Raw genomic sequence first — 24,708 nt, forward strand, 5'->3', positions numbered from 1 at the left:
TATAGACTAGACTATAGACTAGACTATAGACTAGACTATAGACTAGACTATAGACTAGACTATAGACTAGACTATAGACTAGACTATAGACTAGACTATAGACTAGACTATAGACTAGACTATAGACTAGACTATAGACTAGACTATAGACTAGACTATAGACTAGACTATAGACTAGACTATAGACTAGACTATAGACTAGACTATAGACTAGACTATAGACTAGACTATAGACTAGACTATAGACTAGACTATAGACTAGACTATAGACTAGACTATAGACTAGACTATAGACTAGACTATAGACTAGACTATAGACTAGACTATAGACTAGACTATAGACTAGACTATAGACTAGACTATAGACTAGACTATAGACTAGACTATAGACTAGACTATAGACTAGACTATAGACTAGACTATAGACTAGACTATAGACTAGACTATAGACTAGACTATAGACTAGACTATAGACTAGACTATAGACTAGACTATAGACTAGACTATAGACTAGACTATAGACTAGACTATAGACTAGACTATAGACTAGACTATAGACTAGACTATAGACTAGACTATAGACTAGACTATAGACTAGACTATAGACTAGACTATAGACTAGACTATAGACTAGACTATAGACTAGACTATAGACTAGACTATAGACTAGACTATAGACTAGACTATAGACTAGACTATAGACTAGACTATAGACTAGACTATAGACTAGACTAGACTAGACTATAGACTAGACTATAGACTAGACTATAGACTAGACTATAGACTAGACTATAGACTAGACTATAGACTAGACTATAGACTAGACTATAGACTAGACTATAGACTAGACTATAGACTAGACTATAGACTAGACTATAGACTAGACTATAGACTAGACTATAGACTAGACTATAGACTAGACTATAGACTAGACTATAGACTAGACTATAGACTAGACTATAGACTAGACTATAGACTAGACTATAGACTAGACTATAGACTAGACTATAGACTAGACTATAGACTAGAGACTATAGACTAGACTATAGACTAGACTATAGACTAGACTATAGACTAGACTATAGACTAGACTATAGACTAGACTATAGACTAGACTATAGACTAGACTATAGACTGGACTATAGACTAGACTATAGACTGACTATAGACTGACTATAGACTAGACTATAGACTGGACTATAGACTGGACTATAGACTAGACTATAGACTGGACTATAGACTAGACTATAGACTGGACTATAGACTAGACTATAGACTGGACTATAGACTGGACTATAGACTGGACTATAGACTAGACTATAGACTAGACTATAGACTAGTCTAAAGACTAGACTATAGACTAGACTATATGTGAAAAATCTTCCTTTTATAAATTTACCGTATTTCTGCAATATTTTTTTTTTTTGTTTTTAAAAAAGATTTGTTTTACTTTGTTACGATTATTACTTTGTTGCCTTTTTTCCAGCGTGAAAAACTATTTTAAAATAAACGTGACCATATTAGACGTGCTACATCTTGATAAGAAACCAAAACAGAAAAAAAACTTGTAAGAAAATCTTATTAAATCAACAACTCGTTATAAGTTTTATTTTATTAAAAATGCTACAAGAAAAAGATAAATCGGCACAGGGACGGAATAAATGAAAGTATTAGAAAATAAACGTAAAAAATTCATAGTGCGGAATTAATTTAAATTTTAATAAAAATTCAATCTTATGTAAAATATACAATTTGCGAAAAAAAAACATACAAAAAAGCGCAAATGCAACTATAACTAACTAAACAAATCAGATCCTTTAGAGTAGAAGAATAAGATTGCAGAATACCATTTTTAGAAATGAGTTTTTAAACTATAGCATAATGATTACAGTCTTTATTTTTCAACTTAAAATAAAAACAAAATAAATATTCAGTTCCAACTACTTTGCATAAAAGAAAACAAAATTATGTATATTTTAAGCTTTATTCTATTTTATTTATATTGCTTTTTGTTCTTTTATTGTTTAAACAAAAAAAAAAAAAGCAAAATAAACAAGAAACGAAATAAAAATGCAAATTTTGAACTGACCTACTACTACTAATACTTGTGCTAGGCTATTGTTATTGTTATTGATACCCCCGTAAGAATTCTATTCTATTTTATTTGTCAAAGAACTAAAAAAAAACAATAAATAAATTTATTTATTTAGTAATCGCTGATGTTGGTTTCGGTCTTGGGCTGCCATCATTGTTATTGGTAATACAATCAATATTGGTTTAAACTTCAACAGAGGGGCGGGCTGATGATGACGATGTTGTGGTTGGTAAAAACAATGTTTATTGTTGTCTGAATATTAAGATATAAACTGTTTCCTAAGATGTTTAGGAATAAAATAAGATCTTTAATGTTATAGTTTGCTATATAGTAGGAGTTTGATGCATAAATTTTATTTATTTATTAGTTTAGAAATAATTTGTTATGATAATTTTCCGAACGTAGAGGAAATATTGAAGGTCAGGTTGTTTTGTAATTTGTTTAAGATCTGTCAAGGTTTTATTAATGTGTATAGAGCTTTTCACGTTTTCTATATAATTCCATGATTTTCGTAAGGTGACTCTAATTAGGCACTTAAAGATTCCGAGCTTGTAAGATCTAATGAAATATCGAAAATTTTGTGAAAAATCTTATTTTTGTTCAAAAAATTTAGTAAAAGTTTAAAATTTAAGTACAAAGTTTAAATTTTGTAAAAAATGTTACTCTTAGTGAAAAATTTAATTTTTAGTGAAATTTTAATTTTTTTGATGAAAAGTTGATTTTCAGTAAATAAATTTTCAATTTTTAATGAATTTTTTGTGAAAAAGTTTTTAGTGAAAAATTAAATTTTTGGTGAAGAGTGAAGAGTGGATTTTCAGTATTTTTTGCGAAATTTTTTAGTGAAAATTTTAATTTTTTGTGTAAAAATGAGTTTTTAGTGAAAATTTTAAGTTTTAGTGAAAATATGGATTTTAGTGAAATTTGGAAAACATGGTGAAAAGTTTAATTTTTAGTGAAATATTTAATTTTCAGCGAAAATTTGAATTTTTAGTGAAATATTTAATTTTCAGCGAAAATTTGAATTTTTAGTGAAATATTTAATTTTTGTGAATTTTTAGTGAAAAATTGAATTTTTAGTGAAAAATAGAATTTTTTGTGAAAAATAGAATTTTTTGTGAAAAATTGAATTTTTAGTGAAAAGGTTAATTTTTAGTGAAAAATTGAATTGAATTTTTAGTGAAAAATTGAATTTTTAGTAAAAATTTAAATTTTTAGTGAAAATATATATTTTTGGTGAAAAGTTAAATTTTTGGTGAAAATTTAATTTTTTAGTGAAAATTTTTATTTTTGATGAAAATTTTTATTTTTAATGAATTTTTTTATTTTTGGTGAAAAATTCAATTTTTAGTGAAAATGTCTAAAGATGAGATCGCCCACTTATCTCTAGAATAGTTGATAATCTAGTCCAAGCCCTAGACTATAGTCTTCATCCCTTACTAAGTTGTTGAAAGTTAGTCTCTAGTTCATAGTCCCTTGACAATCTAGACCCCATGCTTGTTTATTGCCTAATGCATAGATTATTATCTAGCAGTCTAGTCTCTAGACTAGTACTTAACCAAGCCTATAGTATGGCCCCAGATTAGTTTACAGACTAGTTCCCAAACTTGTCTATAGTATAGTGCCTGATAGCTGATAGTTAACCTCCAGTAGTATTTTAAGTTTATTTTCTAGAGTCTAGTCCCTTCACTATTATATAGCCTAACCTCTTAGCCTTGTCCCTAGCTTAAAGCCTAGTTTATAACCTATGCCTGACTACTCTTTAGTTTAGGTCTCTCACAAGTCTATAATCTTGCCCTTATATCTAAGCTTATAATTTGGATCCCAGATTAATATACACTCTAGTCCCCAAATTAGCTGACAATTTAGCCTCCAGACTAGTTTTTAGTTTGATCCCCAGACAATTCAACAATTTAAACCCAAATCTAGTCTTCAGACTTATCTAAAGTCTAGTCCTCAGACTAGTCAAAGTCTAGTCCACAGACTATTCAAAGTCTAGTTCCCAGACTTATCTAAAGTTTAGTCCCCAAGCTAGTCTATAGTCTAGTCCCCAGACTAGTCTATAGTCTAGTCCCCAGACTAGTCTATAGTCTAGTCCCCAGACCAGTCTATAGTCTAGTCCCTAGACAAGTCTATAGTCTAGTCCCCAGACTAGTCTATAGTCTAGTCCCTAGACAAGTCTATAGTCTAGTCCCTAGACAATTCTATAGTCTAGTCCCCAGGCTAAAATAGTCTAAAGTATGGTCCTCAGACTAGTTTATATGTATAATACTCCATATTCTAGTTTTGATCCCAATCCCCAGAACTAGTCCCCAGACCTAAAGTCTAGACCCCAGACTAGTCTAAAGTTTAGTCCCTTGACTGGTCTAAAGTCTTGTCCCCAGAATAGTTTAAAGTCTAGTCCTCAGACTACTCTAAAGTCTAGCCCTCCGACTAGTCTTTAGCATAGTCCTCACATTAGTCCAAAGTGTATTCCTCAGACTAGTCCAAGTCTAGTCGTTAGACAAGACTAGAGCCTAGTCCCTAGAATAGTCTATAGTAAGGTCCCCAAAGTAGTTTATAGATTAGTCAACATACTATTCTCTAGACCAGTCCCCTGACTAACATACAGCCCAGTCACCAGTCTAATCCTTAAACGTGATTATACACCAGTCCCAGACTTTAGTTTAAGATGAGTCAATTTCGATTTATAAAATTCCGATTAAATAGTTCGGAAACAGTGTTTTTTTTTTTAACCAGATGTCAATGAACGCCATTAAAAATCTAATATTAAACCTAAAGAAATTAAAATTTATGCAAAAATTGATCGAAACACTTGAGGAAGTATAATACAAATAATATTTATGTTAATCAATTGTGAACAAATTAAATTGGAGCAAAATTTTAAGAATGAATGAAATAGAGAAAGAAATCACAACTAGTTGGCATGAGGTTAAAAACAAAAACATTTTAATTGATGATTAAATTAATAAAATTAGAATTTTTTTTTCGTTAAACGATTAAGAAATTAAGATAGAACAAAACAAGTTTGAAAGACTACACATGTCAAAAAAAAAAATTGAATACGATTAAGAAATTTGGAAAAATAAAACGAAAAGAAGCAAAATAAGTATTTTTTATCTAAAGCTAAGGAGGGACTAGACTTTTGTTTAAAATTTCGTTATTTAAGAGATATTTTCTTAATTTAAAGTATTAAAGCCATGCAAGTGGATTACTGGGTAACTAGTGTTGGTTTTTAATAACATGCAGCTCATTACTTTTGAATAGAAGGGAAGCTTTTTGGGGACGCTTATGTATTGTAAATAAAGTTTAATAAAACCAGTTGCTTGTAATGTTTTTATTCAGTTTTTTATAACAGGACCCCTTATTAAGCCTCTAAAGTTGTAATAATAAATCGACTAGTAATCTTTTGAAAAATGTCATATTCTTTTTTTCATAAAACTCAGCACAAAAACCAATCTCCCCTTCATAATTTAAATCAAAGTATAATCTCCAAAAAAAAAAACGAAAAGCAAAAAAAAATTGAAAAACTAAACTGCTTAGATTTCAAAACAGATTGTATGACACAAATACCAAACTATGATTTTAGCATAAGTACAACGAGTACGTACGTACATACATACATACATATGTCTGTATGTTTGTAACTACGTATAACATTTTGCAACAACAAATAACTTTGCCCCAAGTTAGAAAAACTAAGTAAATGAAAAACACGAGTGTTTGAATGAATGTTCTAATTTAATCTCCCCAGTTTTTATAATATTTTTTTTTTGTTCAACATCTTCCTCGTTCCAAGTTTTTGAAATGTTTTTTTTTTCGTTTGTGTAACTGTAGCGTAGTAATAATACATATACTCGTACATGGCGCTAAAAAGTGTGCTAAATTTGTTTAATAAACTACTCTTCACTTTAGTTGTGTTTGCTGTTTTTGTTGCTGCTAAATTTTTTGTTTAGAATTTTTTTTTCCACAATATTTTCCTCATAAAGCAGCTTAAATAGATTTAGGTTTTAAATAATACTTATGAAGTAGAAGGAGAAAGAACCAGCAAAATAGCTGTGTACTTTTACGTTGATTCAGAGTAATAAAATAATAAATTCATGCTTCAAAAATTTTTCGAAAATTCAGCCATGATAATTAAAAGGAACACAAGTCTTCTTTCAAAAATTGCCATAAAATTCCTGCTCATCTTTTAATTCCTTAACAACTCTGTCTAAATTTTATTTAGATTAACTACATTAAAACAACAAAAGCTAAACAGAGAGTAAAATTATTAAGTATCCGTCGGTTAGTCATTCATTTAGAGACGATGTCAGTTTTGTTTGTAGTTTTTTTATTTTTGAAATAATTTTTTTTCACATTATAAGCAAACCATCGAAGCGGGAGGAATGACCTGAATATTTGGGCGATGTTGTTGTTGCTGCTGCTTATTAGATATTATTTTGAGTATAAACAAATGCCAAACATAACTGTGTTTGTAGGTACTATAGCTATATTTACGTTCGCTGTTTGTATCTGGTGCTATGTATGTTGTATTATGGAGCTTTTGTAAAACCATTAGAGTAGAGAATAGATTCCATAGTAGAGTGGTGGTCGACGTGTGGTTAGTGGCAGAGCTTATTCATATTCATTCGCCACTACCAAACATTAAACTACAACTATCACTAACTACTTTTGTTGGTTTTGTGTTCTGCTTTTATTAAAAAATGTGTGTTATGTGAAACATATAGAGTGGCCAGATTTTTGGGTTTAACTATTATAGTATAGTCTATAGTCTAGCCTAGTCTAGTCTACAGTCTATATTCTAGTCTATATTCTAGTCTATAGTCTAGTCTACATTCTAGTCTATAGTCTAGTCTATAGTCTAGTCTTTAGTCTAGTCTATAGTCTAGTCTATAGTCTAGTCTATAGTCTAGTCTAGTCTAGTCTAGTCTAGTCTAGTCTAGTCTATAGTCTAGTCTATAGTCTAGTCTATAGTCTAGTCTATAGTCTAGTCTATAGTGTAGTCTATAGTCTAGTCTATAGTGTAGTCTATAGTCTAGTCTATAGTCTAGTCTATAGTCTAGTCTATAGTCTAGTCTATAGTCTAGTCTATAGTCTAGTCTATAGTCTAGTCTACAGTCTAGTCTATAGTCTAGTCTATAGTCTAGTCTATAGTCTAGTCTATAGTCTAGTCTATAGTCTAGTCTATAGTCTAGTCTATAGTCTAGTCTATAGTCTAGTCTATAGTCTAGTCTATAGTCTAGTCTATAGTCTAGTCTATAGTCTAGTCTATAGTCTAGTCTATAGTCTAGTCTATAGTCTAGTCTATAGTCTAGTCTATAGTCTAGTCTATAGTCTAGTCTATAGTCTAGTCTATAGTCTAGTCTATAGTCTAGTCTATAGTCTAGTCTATTGTCTAGTCTATAGTCTAGTCTATTGTCTAGTCTATAGTCTAGTCTATAGTCTAGTCTATAGTCTAGTCTATAGTCTAGTCTATAGTCTAGTCTATAGTCTAGTCTATAGTCTAGTCTATAGTCTAGTCTATAGTCTAGTCTAGTCTAGTCTATAGTCTAGTCTATAGTCTAGTCTATAGTCTAGTCTATAGTCTAGTCTATAGTCTAGTCTATAGTCTAGTCTATAGTCTAGTCTATAGTCTAGTCTATAGTCTAGTCTATAGTCTGGTCTATAGTCTAGTCTATAGTCTAGTCTATAGTCTAGTCTATAGTCTAGTCTATAGTCTAGTCTATAGTCTAGTCTATAGTCTAGTCTATAGTCTAGTCTATAGTCTAGTCTATAGTCTAGTCTATAGTCTAGTCTATAGTCTAGTCTATAGTCTAGTCTATAGTCTAGTCTATAGTCTAGTCTATAGTCTAGTCTATAGTCTAGTCTATATCTAGTCTATAGTCTAGTCTATAGTCTAGTCTATAGTCTAGTCTATAGTCTAGTCTATAGTCTAGTCTTAGTCTAGTCTATAGTCTAGTCCTATAGTCTAGTCTATAGTCTAGTCTATAGTCTAGTCTATAGTCTAGTCTATAGTCTAGTCTATGTTAGTCTATAGTCTAGTCTATAGTCTAGTCTATAGTCATCTATAGTTAGTCTATAGTCTAGTCTATAGTCTAGTCTATAGTTAGTTATAGTCTAGTCTATAGTTATAGTCTATAGTCTAGTTAAGTCTAGTCTATAGTCATAGTCTAGTCTATAGTTAGTCTATAGTCTAGTCTATAGTCTAGTCTAGTATAGTCTAGTCTATAGTCTAGTCTATAGTCGAGTCTATTAGTCTAGTCTATAGTCTAGTCTATAGTCTAGTCTATAGTCTAGTCTATAGTCTAGTCTATAGTCTAGTCTATAGTCTAGTCTATAGTCTAGTCTATAGTCAGTCTATAGTCTAGTCTGATAGTCTAGTCTATAGTCTAGTCTATAGTCTATAGTCTATAGTCTAGTCTATAGTCTAGTCTATAGTCTAGTCTATAGTCTAGTCTATAGTCTAGTCTATAGTTAGTCATAGTCTAGTCTATAGTCTAGTCTATAGTCTAGTCTATAGTCGAGTCTTATAGTCTAGTCTTAGTCTAGGTCTATAGTTAGTCTATAGCTATGTTTATAGTAGTCTATAGTCTAGTCTATAGTCTAGTCTATAGTACTAGTCTATAGTCTAGTCTATAGTAGTCTATAGGGTCTATGGTCTAGTCTATAGTATAGTCTATAGTCTAGTCTATAGTATAGTCTATAGTCTAGTCTATAGTATAGTCGATAGTCTAGTCTATAGTATAGTCGATAGTCTAGTCTATAGTATAGTCGATAGTCTAGTCTATAGTACAGTCTATAGTCTAGTCTATAGTATAGTTTATAGTATAGTCTATAGTCTAGTCTATAGTATAGTCTATAGTGTAGTGTATAATCTAGTATTCTAGACTTAGTTTCACTTTACTTTCCACTTCTCTATTTCCCCTTGATCTGGCCACTCTATGTGTTTTTAAAAATTACGGATAGGTGGTGTCTTTATGGTTTTATTTACACTATGATTTTAATTTATTTTAGTAATTTTCTGTTCGAATTTATTTCATAAAATGTATGCAAATAAAATTACTTAATAGCGGTGTATGTAGTGGATCAGATAATTTTTTTATATATTTTTTTAAGAAATAACTATTTTGTATTAGAGCAAAACAAACAAAATAAACAAACCGAAGCACACACATCATCTACATAAAAAGATGGTCATGCCAGATTATGAAAATATGTATTTTGAGACACAAAATTTAAAGTTTAAATAAATTTAATGAACTTTTACTGTTAATAAATGTAAATGAATTTTTAATTGAATACTTTACATGAAATTAATAGGAAGTGTTGAAAATTTTAATTAGCGTAATAAAAAAAAACTATTTTAAAGCCTAGTGTTTAATAGTTGTATCTTAACCGGAAATTTATATTAGGCAATTAATGAAAAAGATTTTAAGTGTTTGTAAAATCTGTATAAATTAAGTAGCTTAGAATGGTTTTATAGGCTAGTTTATAGACTGATCAATAGTTGGATATATATACTGGTTGTTAGTACAATGTATATTCGGCTGCATTTAAGAGTTAATAGTGTGATCTATAGTCCTATAGGAGGGGCCATAGACTAGTCTATAGTCGGGTGCTTAGACTAGTACAGTTTATTGTATATTCGGGTCTATAGACTAGTCTATATTGTGGTCCCTATATTAGTCTATATATTATAGCCTAAATGTTTCTCTGAAATTGTTTGTTGGGTGCATTTTAAGTCGTCTTGGAGCATTAAGCAGCAACAACAACAACAACGACCACTACCAACTTTTTAACTTGTTTGTGGTACAAACTCGTAAATGCAATCGTAGTATGTTGGTTAGCTGACTATGTACGAACGTATGTATGTGAGTTTATATCTGTGTCTACATACATTCTACATGTCTATTTTAATTTTCGGAAAACCAGGTCATTCTTGTGCGGTGGTGATGGTTTAAATTTGTGGTTGTTTGACACAATTCCTCTGAATGAAAAAACTAAAGTGAATAATAAAAAAATAATGCTGAAAATAAAACTTAAACCAAAACTAAAGCACATTCTTCATTCATTGTGTATCTATGAGTGGAATGAATGTGAACATTGAATGTGGTAGTAGTTGGTACTAGTGTAGTAGTAGTAGTGGTATGTACTCGTAGTAGTTGGTTTGGTACTACTACAAAGTGTTCTGTAATTGAGTTCTAATTATACTCTATGAAAGAGAGACGAAGCAGCAAAAAAAAAAAAAAAACATAATAATAAAGGAAAGATTATGTGAATTTAAGTGTATAGTTCAGAGTAAGGGGTCAATGTACCGTTAGTAAAGTGTGTTTGTAAAGATTTCATACTTTCTGGTCTTAGTACAACTACTAAAAGCAAAAAATATTGGTACAAAAAAACATCTTTTGATAATATTTTTGGGGATTTATAATGGGCACTTTGTTGGTTGAACTCAATAAATAGTAAAAAGTTTTTGCTGTCAGCCTCTAGAAAAATCTTCTCTCGCTTTGTCAAAATCTTAAATGTAAATAGTTATTCATTCCTTTTCCTTTGCTATACATACTAGTATTTGCCAATATTCCTTTACTTACATTTGATTTAAACATATTTTATCATATTTGTAATTGCAGAAAGGAAAGTACATACATATTTCCATTTCTTTGGTTTTTTCAAACATTAATAAACATTGGGATTTTTTTGACTCTTTCTGCGATATAAATATTTTTTTTCGGAATTTTCTAAGAAAAGCAGTGAAATTTTTTTGTACGAGATTACTTAAACTTAAAATAAATTTGTTTTTTGTATTTGGGTGATAAGGGGTCAAAATTTTGCTGAATCACTACTTTGTAGTTTAAATGTTGCAGTATTGTCAAATAAAGTATGGTTAGCTTTTGAGTTTTGAATTCAGCATAAACAATTATGTTTTCGATTCCAGTGTCGACTGTAGTCTAGTCTAAAGTATAATATATAGTGTGGGATATGGTCTAGTCAATAGGTCCTAGTTTTTAAACTAGTCTATAGTCTAGTCTATAGTCTATGTCTATCGTCCTAGTCCATATAGTCCTAATCTAGTCTAATCTATATATATCTAGTCTATAGTCTAGTCTATATTCTATCTATAGTCTGTCTATAGTCTAGTCTATAGTCTAGTCATAGTCTAGTCTATAGTCTAGTCTATAGTCTAGTCTATAGTCTAGTCTATAGTCTAGTCTATAGTCTAGTCTATAGTCTAGTCTATGTCTAGTCTATAGTCTAGTCTATAGTCTAGTCTATAGTCTAGTCTATAGTCCTAGTCTATAGTCTAGTCTATAGTCTAGTCTATAGTCTAGTCTATAGTCTAGTCTATAGTCTAGTCTATAGTCTAGTCTATAGTCTAGTCTATAGTCTAGTCTATAGTCTAGTCTATAGTCCTAGTCTATAGTCTAGTCTATAGTCTAGTCTATTAGTCTAGTCTATAGTCTAGTCTATAGTCTAGTCCGATAGTCTAGTCTATAGTCTAGTCTATAGTCTAGTCTATAGTCTAGTCTATAGTCTAGTCTATAGTCTAGTCTATAGTCTAGTCTATAGTCTAGTCTATAGCTAGTCTATAGTCTAGTCTATAGTCCTAGTCTATAGTCTAGTCTATAGTCTAGTCTGTTATAGTCTATTTAGTCTAGTCTATATCTAGTCTATAGTCTAGTCTAGTTAGTCTAAGTCTATAGTCTAGTCTATAGTCTAGTCTATAGTCTAGTCTATAGGCCTAGTCTATAGTCTAGTCTATAGTTCTAGTCTATAGTCGAGTCTATAGTCTAGTTAGTCTAGTACTATAGCCTAGTCTATAGTATAGTCTATAGTATAGTCTATAGTACTAGTCTATAGTCTAGTCTATAGTCTAGTCTATAGTCTAGTCCTATAGTCCTAGTCTAATAGTATAGTCTAGTAAGTCTACGTCTAGTCTAAGTCTAGTCTAATAGTTCTAGTCCTACAGTCTAGTCTATAGTGTAGTCTATAGTATAGTCTATAGTCTAGTCTATAGTCTAGTCCTATAGTCTAGTCTATAGTCTAGTCTATAGTCTAGTCTATAGTATAGTCTACAAGTCCTATTATAGTCTAGTCTATAGATGTAGTCCTATAGTCTAGTCTATAGTCTAATCCATAGTCTGGTCTATATTCTAGTATGTATCCTAGTCTGTAGCCTAATCTGTGGTCTATTATATGGTCTAGTCTGTTCTCTAGTCTATAGTCTAGTTTGTAATATAGTCTGTAGTTTAGGCTTTCGACTATATTCGCCTATTAAGACTCTATCTAGTCTATTAAGTCTGATATTGTCGGCGATATAATTGATTCTATATTCGTCTACATGGTCTACTGTAGTCGCTTCTGTTGTCTATACATTGTAGTCGTTTTACAATCGACTGTAGAGTCTACTCTAAAGTTAAGTCTAATGTCAAATTTATAGTCCCTGTAGTAAATTATATACATGTCTCTTCAGTAGTTTTTGAGCTTTTCTCTCATTCAAAGTGGCGTACAAATTGAATTAAAAATTCGAAAATTCATTTGACAGTTTCCAATTAAACACTTTCTCTGGCCAGAGAAGAAAACTTATAAACGACTGAACATCTGTTCAATGAATTCCAAATTATAACGACTGATTAAGTGAAGAAAATACGCAGAAAAAAAAAACTGCTACCCAAACTCAGACTTGTACTACTCCGGTACATTGGAGCAAAAGTGCATCATTAATTTGTCATAAATGTTGGAAAAAAACATACACGCATACACTGTCACGACAAAACAGGATGAAGTGTAGAGAGGAGGGTTCATACAATTTATTACTGACTGCAACAGACACATTCACTTGCACGCGTGAATTTCTACATGTTTTTTTTTTTTTTTTTTGTGAAAAGAACAGCAACAACGACAACAGCAATCAGTTGCTGGCAGTAACCAGAGTTTTAAGCTTTATTTGTTGTTATTTTCACATTCTTAATAAAGTTTTGTTTTTGTTGTTTTCTTGTTTTGCAATTAAAAATAACAAAAAAGCAGCAGCAACAACAACAACAAACGCAAAAAATAAAGACTGAAAAGAAATTAAGAAAAGGATTGATGAAGCAGCAAAACTACTCGTTTGTACTCAACCAACGTGTATGAGAATTGTTGTTGCTGGTGCTGGGCTGTTGTTGCAGTAGCTGCACCAGCAGCTAAATAAAACAACAAGTGCATTGACATTTAAGAACGTGTAAATGTTATTATGTTGCTATTGGTATGAATAAGTAAAGTTTGTGCACTGACTGATATACACACACTCGCACATTCATTGAAAGGCAGGAATTTAAAAGAGTGCTAACATTTACGAAGGATTGTTTTAATAATTTTTTAAAGTTTTGTTTGAGAAATAAGAAAATTTTAGATATCCAGTGACGCCATTTATGAGTAATAATTTCACGATTGCATTCCTTTATAAATCTGCAGTGTTAGTTGCTGGTGCTACCGCTGCAATAATCATCATCTTTATAATGGTGATGATTTTAATGTTGCTGAACTTTTATTTTTTTTTTTCCAACTTTCATACTTCCCCACTTGTATTCCTTTTCCACCGAAAAAAAAACAAACAATATGAACGTAAATTTTGTAAGAAAGAAAAGGGTCGTTGGAGTATAAACGATCAATTTGTAATGTTTTGTTGCTTTTGTTGTCGTTGTTGTTCTTGTCTGAAATTTTTATTATTATATGGCTTGGTAATGCAACAACAACAACAACTGCAATAAAAAGCGAAAATCAAAAACGAAGAAAGAAATGAAAAGTAAAGTTCATTATATAGAATATAATAATCAGTGAAAGAGACAGAGAAAAAAGGAGGAGTTGAGAAAAAGTTGGCAGTCAAACGGGGCGACATACACACAGGAAATTCATGGTTCAGATCCCAAAAATATACTTAATAAAATTGAACAGCCACATATGGACATAAAATTCATATATCTTTAGGGCAAATATTAAGATGTTCAGATTTGTTATAAAACGATCACCCAAATTGTGTCGACTCGTTTTTATGACCTAATATGGAATAATAAGTTGCAAGCTTAAAAAATTAGTCGAAAATCAATCCCATACCTCTCAGAACAACCAATTCGAAAATGACTCCAAAACGACACAAAACTAAAACAAAATTCATTCGAAACTAATCAGAAAAGGGTCTCATAAAAGACTCTTTTGCAACAGTCGATTATAAGGTACCATTTTCTTCCGACAAAAGTATCGTTTATGATCAAATATTAGTACTTTTAAATAAATTTTCCTCAAATTTTTCAAAATATGTCATCAGTTGACCAAAATTGTGTTTAAGTATAGAAACTTGACAACAATAACAAATTGCTTATAATATTTATTAGTCTGGTAACATTAATTTGCATCCAACATACATAAATATATCTATTCAACAACAGCAACAAACAATAACAACAACAACATTGTCGTCAGTCAACCTCCTCAACGCACATTGACGTCGTCATTGTCGTTGTCGTCTCATCGCATTAAATTGTGGTGGCGATCAATGACCTAATACAACAACGACAACAATAGCAGCAAAAACAAAAACAACAACAACATACACACAGCTAGTGATCATTTTAATGAATACTTTATTTACACTGTGTTGAAATGAACTCGAAGAACAACATTTACACAGAAATCAAAAACTGAGCAAAACAAAAAATAACAACAACAATAACAAATAAGTAATAGAGGTGGCAGCAACAGCAGAGCCTGTGATTCGCTTAAAAATCATAAAAATTTGCAATACAATAAATTGGTGGCAAATGCAAAACAAAGTATGTTTTCTTTTTGCAATTTGTTTGCTGTAAATGTTTAATAAAAAAGGTACCAGTATTTGCATGAGCCAAGGAGGGTTAAACAAACAAATATTTATAGAAAAAAACTGACTGTCTCTCCGACTACTTGAGACATTCATAATTTGGTCTCCGCAACCAACTAAACCAAGGTACATACATACCTTAGTTGACCACTGATTGTCTGTCCTTCTATTGCTTGGTAAGTTTAAGTGTGTGTATGTTTGTGTTGTCCTTCGAATGGACAAAAAAAGTTTTGCAAACAATATTTTTTTTTTTGACTTACAACATGCAGTTTTTTATATTTTTTGATTTGCTGGTTACTTTTCCATTAGACCAAAGACTCTCATACTTAGTTGTATTGCTGGTACTAACTCATTGAATATACATTTCAACATACAACAACTGAGACTAAATGACTGGCTGACTAACTGACAGAGTGACTCGACACTGTTGTTGTCGTCGTTGTACAAATAAATAAAGACATGCAACTCAAATTTATTCAATACTATATATGTATATTGTATGGGTATGATTCAACTACTTAAATTAGCAAAAAAAAAAAAATACTTTTGCTGGTATCAAAATTCAAGACGACGAAAAAAGAACACAAACAAATTTTAAATCCAAATGTGGAGCTAATGAACTCTTTATATCTTTATAGTGATGACGCGGTGCTGCTAATAAGGACAGAGGCAAAGAGTTATCATCGTGATAAGTTGGAGAACAAATTGCAAAAAGTGCCAAAAGTTACAGAAGAATAGGATTGCACAGAAAAGGAGGAAAAGTAACTAACTAACTAACTAACTAACTAACTAACTAACTAGACGAACTAACTAACTAACTAACTAACTAACTACTACTAACTAACTAACTAACTAACTAACTAACTAACTAACTACTAACTAACTAACTAACTAACTAACTAACTAACTAACTAACTAACTAACTAACTAACTAACTAACTAACTAACTAACTAACTAACTAACTAACTAACTAACTACTAACTAACTAACGAACTAACTAACTAACTAACTAACTAACTAACTACTAACTAACTAACTAACTAACTAACTAACTAACGAACTAACTAACTAACTAACTACTAACTAACTAACTAAACTAACTAACTAACTAACTACTAACTAACTAACTAACTAACTAACTACCTAACTAACTAACTAACTAACTAACGAAGAACGAACGAAACGAACAACGAACGAACGAACGAACAACGAACGAACGAACGAACGAACGAACGAACGAACAACGAACGAAACGAACAACAAAACGAACGAACGAACAAAGAACGAACGAACGAACAACGAACGAACGAACGAACGAACGAACGAACGAAAGAACGAACGAACGAACGAACGAACGAACGAACGAACGAACGAACGAACGAACGAACGAACGAACGAAAACGAACGAACGAACGAACGAACGAACAACGAACGAACGAACTAACGAACTAACACTAAGAACGAACGAACGAACGAACGAAAAAACGAAAAAAAAAACGAACGAACGAACGAACTAACGAACTAACGAACGAACGAACGAACGAACTAACGAAACGAACTAACGAACGAACTAACGAACGAACTAACTAACTAACTAACAAAACTAACTAACTAACTAACTAACTACTAACTAACGAACTAACTAACTAACTAACTAACTAACTAACTAACTAACTAACTACTACTAACCACTAACTACTACTAGGTAATGACTTTTATACAATTTAAAAAAAATTTTTTTTGCCCCTCCCGTTCCACATAGAGAAGGTATTTATAAAGAAGTACATTGAAAAAGTATATCGGTTTTTCTCGAGTTCAGGATATTTGCTTTAAACAAAATGTTAAATTATTAATAAAAAAAAAAAAAAAAATAGAATAGAAACACGTGTCATAATTGATTAATTTTTATATTATACCCTAATGTATATGTATATATATATGTATATATCAATAAGGCAATAGTTTTAATTAACTGCTAAACATGAAAACTTATTTAACATAATTTTTTTTAACTAAAGCACCCTTATCTGCCGCAAAAAATAAAAATATATTCATCCATATTAACACCAATAAATCACCACAGCCTTTCACAACAATTAACCTATTTACCACAATTGATCGATTGTCACCAGCATTCCTCTTTACCATATGATCCTAATATCCCAACAGAAACAGTGAAATCAAAACAAAAGAGACCCATAAAAAACAAATCTCTATTCCAGCAATGTTTACAAAACATTGCTGACCACTCCAAAAAAAACTAAATTAAACATTATGTCATTTTAATTTTTAAACAATTCATTCAACTCGAAATTTCATTCCTTTCCCCAAAAATGTCATTCATTCATTCATTCGTTGTGTTTTTGTTTCAGTACAAAATATTCAAAATAGCAACAAAAAAATAACTCAAGCTGACGTTAGAATAAAATGGGTTTGTTTTAAAATCTAAACCAAATATGTGTATATGTATTTGTATGTATATCAACAAGAGAAAAAATCTGTGACCCAAAAATTCTTAACAATAACAACAGCAACAACTACAACAACAAAATGTAATAAAAATTTTTATTAATAGTAGAAGAAAAAAATAACATTTTTAGGTTTAAATATATTTCTAAATATATTACCAAAATGTGCCATTTTACTTACAAACATAATTCTATATAAACATACTTAAAGTTATAACAACAACAATTTCAGAAAAAAGTACAATTTATGTCAGTTGGTTTAAAAAAATGTTGATTTTTTGCTCTTTTTCCACTCCAGCTTCCCAAATAACCCAACTTTTTTATGTGTATGTTTATATAGGGCAACATTTTTATATACTTTACACACACTTAGTTATATATACATATATATTATGTAAACATACATACATACTTATTTCACACTTACATATGTATGTATGTACAATGTAAACACTTGTATGTAATGCAGAAAACATATTTATGTTTGTTCTACATTAATAAATATGTAAATGTTTAACAAAATTTATAACTGTCACCTACGACTTTGATGAGAGCTACTACTTCGGAAAGACTATAGACTAGACTATAGACTAGACTATAGACTAGACTATAGACTAGACTATAGACTAGACTATAGACTAGACTATAGACTAAACTATAGACTAGAACTATAGACTAGACTATAGACTAGACTATAGACTAGACTATAGACTATAGACTAGACTATAGACTAGACTATAGACTAGACTATAGACTAGACTATAGACTAGACTATAGACTAGACTATAGACTAGACTATAGACTAGACTATAGACTAGACTATAGACTAGACTATAGACTAGACTATAGACTAGACTATAGACTAGACTATAGACTAGACTATAGACTAGACTATAGACTAGACTATAGACTAGACTATAGACTAGACTATAGACTAGACTATAGACTAGACTATAGACTAGACTATAGACTAGACTATAGACTAGACTATAGACTAGACTATAGACTAGACTATAGACTAGACTATAGACTAGACTATAGACTAGACTATAGACTAGACTATAGACTAGACTATAGACTAGACTATAGACTAGACTATAGACTAGACTATAGACTAGACTATAGACTAGACTATAGACTAGACTATAGACTAGACTATAGACTAGACTATAGACTAGACTATAGACTAGACTATAGACTAGACTATAGACTAGACTATAGACTAGACTATAGACTAGACTATAGACTAGACTATAGACATAGACTATAGACTAGACTATAGACTAGACTATAGACCTAGACTATAGACCTAAGACTATAGACTAGACTATAGACTAGACTATAGACTAGACTATAGACTAGACTATAGACTAGACTATAGACTAGACTATAGACTAGACTATGACTAGACTAGACTAACTATAGACTAGACTATAGACTAGACTATAGACTAGACATAGACTAGACTATAGACTAGACTATAGACTAGACTATAGACTAGACTATAGCTAGACTATAGACTAGACTATAGACTAGACTATAGACTAGACTATAGACTAGACTATAGACTAGACTATAGACTAGACTAGAGAACTAAGACTATACGAACTAAGACTAGACTATAGACTAGACTATAGACTAGACTATAGACTAGGACTAGAGACTGAACTATAGCTAGACGATAGACTAACTATAGACTAGACTATATAGACTAGACTATAGACTAGACTATAGACTAGACTATAGACTAGACTATAGACTAGACTATAGACTAGACTATAGACTAGACTATAGACTAGACTATAGACTAGACTATAGACTAGACTATACACTAGACTATAGAATAGACAATAGACTATAGAATAGACTATAGGCTAGACTATAGACTAGACTATAGACTAGACTATACACTAGACTATAGAATAGACAATAGACTATAGAATAGACAATAGACTATAGAATAGACTATAGGCTAGACTATAGACTAGACTATACACCTTTCAGCAAACATATGTATGTAGATTAGTAACCATCAGCATAACAAGTTCTCTTCTGCAGTCAAATTTCTTTTTCCTAGGAAGGACCATAAAATAACTAACCACCGAAGTGGCTTTCGGCTAGTAGTAACCCATATTAGTACAGGAAATAACTAGTTCCGGAATTCCACCCCTTACTATAGAGATGTTACATAATTGTTGCTAAAGCATTTATTTCCTCCAGTAGCAACACGCTGTCAAAACTGTTTTTCTTTACCAGGACAAATAAGAATTTAACATTTTTGACTTCTATTAAGATCCTTAAACTCAATATTTATTTCTTAGCAAAAAAGTAGGGTATGAACCCAATAACAACAAGAAAAAGACCACAAAATTCTTAAACTTTTTTGGGGTGTGTGTTGTTGAATTGAGTTGTTTATAAATAAATAAGAGCGCGTGTGTTCGGTTTTTTTCGTCGATTTTTGGGTTCTTTTACTAACACAGTTACAGTAACATATAAAGATACTATTTATGTACAAATATGCATATACACATAAGTATGTTAGTTTATAAGTAAATGATTGTTATACAAAGAAATAAAAACCAAGTTACTATCGAATTGTTGCTGTTGATTCGTTGTATTAGTTGTTGTTGGTGTTAATGCTACAGCGGCTGCTGCTTCTGCTGCCACATTTGCAGATGTTGGTGATGTTTTTTTTTTTTTGATGCTGCTGCTGTTGGACTCTATTCTGAAACTTTAGCAACTGAAACAAACAACTATCCAGCAACAACAACAACCATCCAACCAACCAACCATCCATCCATTCATTCTTTCATTGTTGTATTTTTATTACAATATTGACCTAGATTTTTGAATTTTATTTTATTTAATTCTTTTTGTTTTTGGTGGCTGTGTTTTTGTTTGTATAGGTGTGTATGTTGAAACACTGTTGGAAAACCTACATTTTTATATTCATACAAACTTACAAACTGTTTCTTTGTTTATAAATGTATGATTATGGTAAAAAAGTGTTTGTTTGCTGTGTTAATGTTAATTTTCTTTACTTATGTAAGTTCTTTTGTTGTTGTTCTTTTTGCTGGTTTAATACATGTATGTCTGTTGCTTGATTTGAAGTTACTGTTATTGGCATATTGCTGTTGCTGCAAAAGCTTTAACATACATTTCCATTAATTTGTTTGTACTTAATGTGTAATATAAGCATATATTTGAAATAATAAAGGATTTTGCATTTGCCTACTGCTGCTATTCAAACACTTTTTCAAATATTATCGGGTTGGGGGATTTCATTATAATTTGTCTGTTAATTTGAGTATACTTTATGGGAGAAAATTTATAATTTATTCGATTCGACTGTATGTTTCGATCGGGAGTTGTATTCTGTCTGTCTTAATTTAAAACAATAGAAATGATCACATATTCGATATTAAGTTCGCAAATATCACCATTATCATATCAGAAGAACAGGAACTTTAGAAGCAGCAAGCTGTAATCGTTAGCATATAGTCTAGTCTGTAGTTTATGGTCTAGATTATAGTCTAGTCTATAGTCTAGTCTATAGTCTAGTCTATAGTCTAGTCTATAGTCTAGTCTATAGTCTAGTCTATAGTCTAGTCTATAGTCTAGTCTATAGTCTAGTCTATAGTCTAGTCTATAGTCTATTCTATAGTCTAGTCTATAGTCTAGTCTATAGTCTAGTCTATAGTCTAGTCTATAGTCTAGTCTATAGTCTAGTCTATAGTCTAGTCTATAGTCTAGTCTATAGTCTAGTCTATAGTCTAGTCTATAGTCTAGTCTATAGTCTAGTCTATAGTCTAGTCTATAGTCTAGTCTATAGTCTAGTCTATAGTCTAGTCTAGTCTATAGTCTAGTCTATAGTCTAGTCTATAGTCTAGTCTATAGTCTAGTCTATAGTCTAGTCTATAGTCTAGTCTATAGTCTAGTCTATAGTCTAGTCTATAGTCTAGTCTATAGTCTAGTCTATAGTCTAGTCTATAGTCTAGTCTATAGTCTAGTCTATAGTCTAGTCTATAGTCTAGTCTATAGTCTAGTCTATAGTCTAGTCTATAGTCTAGTATATAGTCTAGTCTATAGTCTAGTCTATAGTCTAGTCTATAGTCTAGTCTATAGTCTAGTCTATAGTCTAGTCTATAGTCTAGTCTATAGTCTAGTCTATAGTCTAGTCTATAGTCTAGTCTATAGTCTAGTCTATAGTCTAGTCTATAGTCTAGTCTATAGTCTAGTCTATAGTCTAGTCTATAGTCTAGTCTATAGTCTAGTCTATAGTCTAGTCTATAGTCTAGTCTATAGTCTAGTCTATAGTCTAGTCTATAGTCTATAGTCTAGTCTATAGTCTAGTCTATAGTCTAGTCTATAGTCTAGTCTATAGTCTAGTCTATAGTCTAGTCTATAGTCTAGTCTATAGATAGTCTAGTCTAGTCTATAGTCTAGTCTATAGTCTAGTCTATAGTCTAGTCTATAGTCTAGTCTATAGTCTAGTCTATAGTCTAGTCTATAGTCTAGTCTATAGTCTAGTCTATAGTCTAGTCTATAGTCTAGTCTATAGTCTAGTCTATAGTCTAGTCTATAGTCTAGTCTATAGTCTAGTCTATAGTCTAGTCTATAGTCTAGTCTATAGTCTAGTCTAGTCGTCTATAGTCTAGTAGTCTATAGTCTAGTCTATAGTCTAGTCTATAGTCTAGTCTATAGTCTAGTCTATAGTCTAGTCTATAGTCTAGTCTATAGTCTAGTCTATAGTCTAGTCTATAGTCTAGTCTATAGTCTAGTCTATAGTCTAGTCTATAGTCTAGTCTATAGTCTAGTCTATAGTCTAGTCTATAGTCTAGTCTATAGTCTAGTCTATAGTCTAGTCTATAGTCTAGTCTATAGTCTAGTCTATAGTCTAGTCTATAGTCTAGTCTATAGTCTAGTCTATAGTCTAGTCTATAGTCTAGTCTATAGTCTAGTCTATAGTCTAGTCTATAGTCTAGTCTATAGTCTAGTCTATAGTCTAGTCTATAGTCTAGTCTATAGTCTAGTCTATAGTCTAGTCTATAGTCTAGTCTATAGTCTAGTCTATAGTCTAGTCTAGTCTAGTCTATAGTCTAGTCTACAGTCTAGTCTATAGTCTAGTCTACAGTCTAGTCTATACTCTATAGTCTAGTCTATAGTCTAGTCTATAGTCTAGTCTATAGTCTAGTCTATAGTCTAGTCTATAGTCTAGTCTATAGTCTAGTCTATAGTCTAGTCTATAGTCTAGTCTATAGTCTAGTCTATAGTCTAGTCTATAGTCTAGTCTATAGTCTAGTCTATAGTCTAGTCTATAGTCTAGTCTATAGTCTAGATAGTCTAGTCTATAGTCTAGTCTATAGTCTAGTCTATAGTCTAGTCTATAGTCTAGTCTATAGTCTAGTCTATAGTCTAGTCTATAGTCTAGTCTATAGTCTAGTCTATAGTCTAGTCTATAGTCTAGTCTATAGTCTAGTCTATAGTCTAGTCTATAGTCTAGTCTATAGTCTAGTCTATAGTCTAGTCTATAGTCTAGTCTAGTCTAGTCGATAGTCTAGTCTATAGTCTAGTCTATAGTCTAGTCTATAGTCTAGTCTATAGTCTAGTCTAGTCTATAGTCTAGTCTATAGTCTAGTCTATAGTCTAGTATACAATTTAGCCTATAGTTTAGTCTATAGTCAAAGTCTAGTCTAGTCTGAATTTTTTATAATTGCAACAAGATTTAGTTAGCACAATAATTATATTCGACTGTAAAAAGTTCAAATTATTAAATTTTCTAATATTTTTAATAATTTTGCTTTAAAATTAAGTTTAAAAATAAAACATTTTCTGTAAACAAAACTTCCAAGCATAAATCTTGATACTATTTAAAAAACTCATCTTGAAAGAAAAGAATTTACCAACAATTTAATAACCGTAAATAATAAAAAGCAGCAATTGCAGTAGCAGAGCGACAAACCCAGCAGCAACAAAAATATTGTATATAAAAAAATATTAGTCATCTATTACTTATGCGTCTTTATTATTGAATTTAACGTCGTCATCATCATCATCATTATTATCATCCGTTGTATCAAATGCAAGAGAATCTAGCTATCAAACACAACTTCTACTTATTCAATGTAACACAAACCCTCATCATCTTCATCCTCATCATTTAATGATCACATCAATTAATTGCGTTGTTGTTGTCGCTGTCATTGCTGTAGCTATTGCTACTTATTGCAGTTGCAGTTGTTTTATTGCTGTTTTAAATCAATAACAGTCAACATGCTAAATGATGAGTATTACTTATTATACTATAGTTTATTGTTGTTATTGTTGTTGTTACTTGCAATATTTTACTACTATTGCTGCTGTTGTAGTTGTTATTTTTGCTGTTACCTTCATGATTTTTAGCACAATGTTCTAAGTTTAACTTACATTTTATTCGCATACGTGTTCTAACTCACACTCGCTCTTCTTACTCGTTCATTCATACACACACACGCACTGGAAAACTATACTTGGATACCTTTGGATGCATTTTAAAGTTCAGTTCGGTGCTGTGCCGTAGTGCATGTGTATTGAACATGTGCTTATGTGCATCAGCCCCCAAACCGTCCCGAGTAGGCCAATATCTGTTGCAGTTTCTATTTCTAGCGATAGTGTATGTGTGTGTTGTTGCATTTTTTTTATAAAATTGAAAAATTTGAATTTTAATGTGTGTTAATAATGATTTTGATATGCATTTAACTAAAGATTCAATGTATTGCGATGCCTATTTAAGGGATTTTGAAATAGAATTTTGAATTTGTAATAAACGCAAGACTCAATATTTTAACGCTTAAGACCGCAAATAATCTTGAGGAATCAGAAGCTATTTATATTCTGGGCATGAGAATCTCCCCCTATTCTACGTTGTCCGCTAGACTAAATACATCTTTCAGGTGTCGAAGTAATACTGGAGAGGCGAAGATACTTATCGGACACTCTATTGAATCTCTAGGGCACCTTCACATCTTGAATTGTGTTTCATTATTCTATGAATATTTTAATGTTCTTCTGTAATTAGAGGTCTTGCACCTCTTCTTTCTTTAAGAACGCACTCATTTGTGGATCGCACTCGTTCTATAACTCATATATGGAATGGACGACCGGGGACTTTCAATGGAAGAAAAGGGGAAAGCGAAGAACACAACGCCGCGAACGAGGGGGAGGGCCAGAACCGAGGGGCCGGAGCGGGGGAAGGCCCCGGGGGAACGAGCGAGCGAGCGAGCGAGCGAGCGAGCGAGCGAGCGAGCGAGCGAGC

The 24,708-nt window shown here is 31.4% G+C and overlaps 1 protein-coding gene across 5 annotated transcripts in view; it reads right to left on the bottom strand.

Annotated features, from left to right (window-relative positions):
• Positions 1-24,708, bottom strand: part of LOC119602835 (ecdysone-induced protein 78C) — a 100,392-nt gene that overhangs the window by 13,413 nt on the left and 62,271 nt on the right. The gene's annotated exons all lie outside the window — the stretch shown is intronic.

This window comes from Lucilia sericata, unplaced genomic scaffold, assembly GCF_015586225.1.
Source record: "Lucilia sericata isolate MDLA Ls3-8-SP2 unplaced genomic scaffold, ASM1558622v1 Contig000256F_arrow, whole genome shotgun sequence".
Classification (NCBI taxonomy): Eukaryota; Metazoa; Arthropoda; class Insecta; order Diptera; family Calliphoridae; genus Lucilia; species Lucilia sericata.